Below are 6,000 nucleotides of genomic sequence, written 5' to 3' on the forward strand. Positions count from 1 at the left end.
CCTTCTCCAGGGGATCTTCCCAATCCAGGGATCGAACCCAGGTCTCTCACATTGCAGGCAGATTCTTTACCATTTGAGCTACCTGGGAAGCCCTTAGGTATCTTCTGATTCATTGCTATTCATGGTTATAATTGACTGCTGGCTCGGTCTGCAAGTGGTCTTCTCTTTGCTAAGGAGGACTAGCAAAAGCAAGTGACCATTCTTATTTCTCAGTAAGATTTTTCCTCCAAAGAAGACTGAGCTCCTTCATTCTTGGATATTTTAACACATTTCATCTTCAGTGAACTGAACTCAGATTGCTTACTGAGACAACTCATATTGTCTTTGTAACTCTCTGTTGTAACTCTTTATGATCCATTTCTACAATCTGTTGATATACTTGGAAACACACATATATCAGAAAATGGAATTCCAGATGGCAAGAAAAGGTTCAGAATTTACTTTGTATGAGGGATTTTATCTTTTGTTGTGAGAACTGGACTGTAAAGAAGGCAGAGGTATGAATTGATACCTTCAAACTGTGGTGCTGGAGAAGACTCCTGAGAGTCTGTTGCACAGCAAGGAGATCAAACCAGTCAATATTAAAGGAAATAAACCTTGAATACTCATTGGAAGGACTGATGCTGAAGCTGAAGCTCCAGTATTTCAGTCGCCTGATGCAAGCAGCCAACTCATTGAAAAAGTCCCTGATGCTGGGAAGGATTGAGGGCAGAATGAGAAGAGGGTGTCAGAGGATGAGATGGCTCAGTGACATCACTGATGCAATGGACATGAACTTGGGCAAACTTCAGGAGATGGTGAAGGACAGGGAGGCCTGGCATGCTGCAGTCCATGGAATCACAAAGAGTCAGACACAACTGGGTGACTGAACAACAACAACATAGTTGGTTTACAATGTTAATTTCTGCCATACAGCACAGTGATTTGGTTTTATATACATATATATATCAGAGAAAGCAATGGCAACCCACTCCAGTACTCGTGCCTGGAAAATCCCATGGACGGAGGAGCCTGGGGGCTGCAGTCCATGGGGTCGCTAAGAGTCGGACACGACTGAGTGACTTCACTTTGACTTTTCACTTTCATGCATTGGAGAAGGAAATGGCAACCCACTCCAGTGTTCTTGCCTGGAGAATCCCAGGGATGGGGGAGCCTGGTGGGCTGCCATCTATATTATATATGTATATATATGTAAAGGGGATTTTAAAAGTGTCTCATAGAAATAATAATGAATTAAAAAAAAAAGAAAAAAAGTGTCTCATAGAATCCTACTGTGATGAATGGCTTCTGGGATATAGCAAAAAAAGGTCTGGTTCCAAACAAAGGGGGTCTATCAGTGAAACTACGTGATAAAGACTGATAAGAAGAGATGCTTCCTGCTTTGTTGATGTAGCAAAATTCTCACCCAAACACTATACCATTTGGGCTCTGGTGAGGAGTACCTGAGGCTGAAGAGATGGATTTGTGCCTTTCCTGGTCTCTACACATTATTATTGGCTACACATTATTATTGGCTCTAACATATTATTGGCTTTCCTCTTCCACTGAACTCACACCATATGGAACATGAAAGTGGGACTTCTAGGAGGCTCAGTAAGAGAAATATGAAGCAAGCTGGATGGCTTGGCAAACTTAATAGAAGTTCTGCTGGTTTACCAAATTTCTTCTTTCTCAAGAATGTCTACCAAAAGACATGTACCTTTTGTTTAAGGCAGACATTTAACCTTTAAAATATTTTTGTAGCTTTATTGAGGTAAAACTGACATTTGATTAACTGCCTATATTTAAAGTGTACAACTTGATAAGTTTTGACATATACATAACATTCCAATCGAGACAGTGGACATATCTATTAATGCCACTCTTCAAAATTTTCTTATTACTTCTTTGTAACTCCTTTCTCTCTCTTCCTCTCCGTTTTCCTGGCCCCTGTCTCCAGACAATAACTGATCTGATTTCTGTCACTATGGCTTAGTTTGATTTTTCTAGGACTTTATATAAACGGAAGTGTGCTGTATAAACTCTTTGTTATCTGGCTTTTTTCTTTGGCACAAATATTTTGAGATGCATTCATATTATGTGCATCAGAAGTTTATTTTTAAATCAACAGTAATATTCCATTTATATGAATAGACTAAATTATTATCCACTCATATGAACACATTCATTGTTTCCAGTTTTTTTTTCCTACTACAAATAATAATGCTGTGGACATTCATGTACCAATCTTTGGGAGTATATTTTTATTTCTTTGGGTAAATATTAATATATAGGAATGAAATATCTGGGTTGTATATTATGTCTATGTTTAACAGTTAAGAAGTTAAGTTTCTTAACTGTTAAATTTTTCCAGAGTAGTTGAACCATTTTACTTTCCCACCAGCAATGAATGTGAGTTCTGATTGCCCTACATTCTTGTCAAGAGTCAATAAGAGCAGTATTTTTAATTTTAGCCCTTCTAGTGATTACACCATCATATTTCATTGTGATATAAGTTGTACTTTCCTAATGATATTGAACATCTTTTCTCATACATATTTACCAACTCTATGTTTTTGTGAAATATTTGTCAAATATTTTTGGCTTATTTAAAAATATAGTTGTTTGTCTTTTTAACATTGAGATGTTAAATATTCTTTATATAATCTAGACTAAAATATTTATATAGTCTAGACTAAAATATTCTCAGAAATATGTCTCGAAAATATTTTATCGAAGTTTGTGGCCTATCATGTCACTTTTATAGCAGTTTCTTTTCTTTCTTTCATTGAAGTATAGTTGATTTACAATGCTGTGTTAGTTCCAGGTGTACAGCAAAGTGATTCAGTTATATATATATATGTATATATATATTTTTTTCTTTTTCAGATACTTTTCCCTTATAGGTTATTACCTAATCTGTGTACAGATTCCTGTGCTATATAGTAAGTCTTTGTTGGTGATCTATTTTATATATGTGTGTGTGTATGCTCAGTCATGTCAGACTCTTTTTGATCCCATGGACTGTAGCCTGCCAGGCTCCTCTGTCCATGGAATTTTCCAGACAAGAATACTGGAGTAGGTGGCCGTTTTCTTCTCTGGGGGATCTTCCCGACTCAGGGATCAAACCCACGTCTCTTGTGTTTCCTGCACTGGCGGGCAGATTCTTCACCACTGTGGCACCTGGTAAGCCCATTTTATATATAGTAGTGTGTATATGTTAATCAGTGTCTTTAGAAGAGCAAAGGATTTTTTATATTTTGATGAAGCCCAAATTATTGATTTCTGCATTTATAGTTCATGATGTGTGTTCCATCTAAAAAATTGTTGCCAAACCCAAGGTCACTAAGATTTTCTCCCTTGTTTTCTTTCAAAAATTAAAAAAAAAAATTACATTTAAGCCTAGGCTCAATCTCAACTTAAATTTTGTATAAGCTATGAGGTAAGAATTAAGGTAAATATCTTATAAATGGCTATTCAATTGTTCCAGCATCATTTGTTGAAATCTATTGCCAATAAATTGTCTTTGTACCTGAACCAAATTGGATTGACCATGTGAGTGTGAGTTTCTTTTTGAATTGTCTAATCATGTACATCATTCTACTTTTTTTTTCCTTTTTGTCTTAATGTCAATACGACACTTTCTCCATTACTAAAATTTCATGCGTCTACAGACAGGTAGTGAAAACTTCCAACTTTTTTCTTATTTAAATGTTTACTGTGGTCATTTCTACTTTCTAAAGAATGTGTAAGTGAACGCCGTTTTTTAAAGCATAATTCTAAGTATAAGGAGGAAATAATTAACATGACATTCTCTAGAACAGCTGTGAATCTGGAGTTTTCTTCTGTTTTGTTAGTTCAGAACCCAAATTTTCCCTCATCAGAAGTGAGGATTCTTCTTTTAAAGGCCAACAATATAAGCTCTGAAGGTATATTTCACAAGTCTGGTCTGTAATATTACATCAGTTCTAAAACTTTTTATTTCTTATGATCATTTATTATGCATGTAGGATATGGTAATATATATAACTCTCACATATTTATTATTTAAATGATATGATAATAATCTTCCTTAAATTTATAAGATGCTTCATAATTACAAAGTACTTTTTACAAATTATTTCATTTGACCCTTACAACCATCTTTTAAAGAGGTTGTATAAGGATCATTAGTAGTATAACTGTTGCTATATGTAGGCTTCTCTGATAGCTCAGATGGTAAAGAAACTGCCTGCAATGCAGGAGACCTGGGTTCAATCACTGTGTCAGGAAGATCCCCTGGAGAAGAGAAGGCAATCCACTCCAGTACTCTTGAGAAATCCCGTGGGCAGAGAAGCCTGGCAGGCTACAGTCCATGGGCTCGCAGAGTCAGACACGACTGAGCAACTAACACTTTCACTTTCACAGCTACAAAACCAATAGTAAAACTATTGTATATGTATGATGTATGGGACATAGTACATTACATATGCCTTCATAGGTTATAATATTTGTCTTTAAAATAATCTTACAAAAAAGCAAAAAATATTTGCACATAATAATGTGCATTAAATTATACATTTATATAAATTATTATATAGTTATAAATTAATATTAACTACAAAACAAGTAACTAATAGTTGAGACATATAGTATAACCTGTAGCAATTCAAATGAAGTACTGATAGTATTTAGTGTGATTAGTCACAAAAGGATTCACAGACTAAGAGAGACTTGAGTTTATTTTAAAGGAAAAATAGAATACTGGAAGTCAAAAGGAAGAACATAACTTTTTAGGAAGTGGCAATAGTATGACAAAGGTATTTGGGTAAAAATTCATAAAGTTTGTGTCAAGATAATGAAAAGAATATGCTTTATGTAGGAAAGAAATTGACTAGAAAAACAATCATAGATGAGTCTAGAATTGTATGTTGAGGTAGGTTGAGGTGACTTGATAAGGACCCTGAATGCTTTCTCATACAAGACACAGCTTCTATTATTACCTCTATGCTGATGATTCTTATATCTAAGTTTCCAGACCAGAACTCTTTCCTGAGTTATAGACATATATTTAAGTTCCTGCCAAGATCAATGCCTGAGGAATGTCACAAATGGCTCAAACAACACGTTCAGGTTTGAACAATATCTTTTTCACTCAAGCTTGCTCTTCCTCCTATATCCTCAACTTTATTGAAGGGCCTATAAATGACTCAGAAGCCAGAACATCCTTCTATATCACTTTCATCTTTCAGTGCAACTCAGTCATGTGAATTTCAGCTTTAAGTGTCTCAAGCTGGTTGCTGTTCTTCCTAACACTGCCACTCTTGTCCCAAAAGGCTTTTGTCTTCTCTTCAGAACCACTGAGATGATCTCATTAGTTTCCTTGCCTCTAGCCTTACCTACGGGCTTCCCGTGTGGCTCATCTGGTAAAGAATCCGCCTGCAATGTGGGAGACCTGGGTTTGATCCCTGGGTTGGGAAGATCCCCTAGAGAAGAGAAAGGCTACCCACTCCAGTATTCTGGCCTGGGAGAATTCCATGGACTGCATAGTCCATGGGGTCGCATAGAGTCAGACACGACTGAGTAACTTTCACTTTCATTTCACTTTCGGTCTTACCTACACTTGCCATCAGAAAGGGACAATCACAAAATTTTCTTTACCAAATTCATCTTCAGTAGATTTCCATCAGTGTTATAATCTTTTATCTTGGTCTGTGCTCAATCTTGACTTTTCAGTTTCAGTTGTTGTAATCCTCACCCTTCTTCCACATACCCTGCTCTGTCACCATCCCAACTGAGTGCACCTCCTTGGATGTACCACTGATTTGGATGTCACTGTGCATCTGTTCCTGCTGGCTCCCTAGTAGGGTGTCTTCCTTATCATTAATTGTGTCAAACTCAAACCTGTTGTGTCTGTGATACTTTTGCTGCTTTCCTCATACAGTGTGTGTTAGTTGCTCAATCCAGCCTGACTCTTTGGGACTCCATGGACTGTAGGCCGCCAGATTCCTCTGTCCATGGGATTTCCCAGGCAAGAATACT

This window comes from Bubalus kerabau, chromosome 2 (assembly GCF_029407905.1).
Source record: "Bubalus kerabau isolate K-KA32 ecotype Philippines breed swamp buffalo chromosome 2, PCC_UOA_SB_1v2, whole genome shotgun sequence".
NCBI lineage: Eukaryota > Metazoa > Chordata > Mammalia > Artiodactyla > Bovidae > Bubalus > Bubalus kerabau.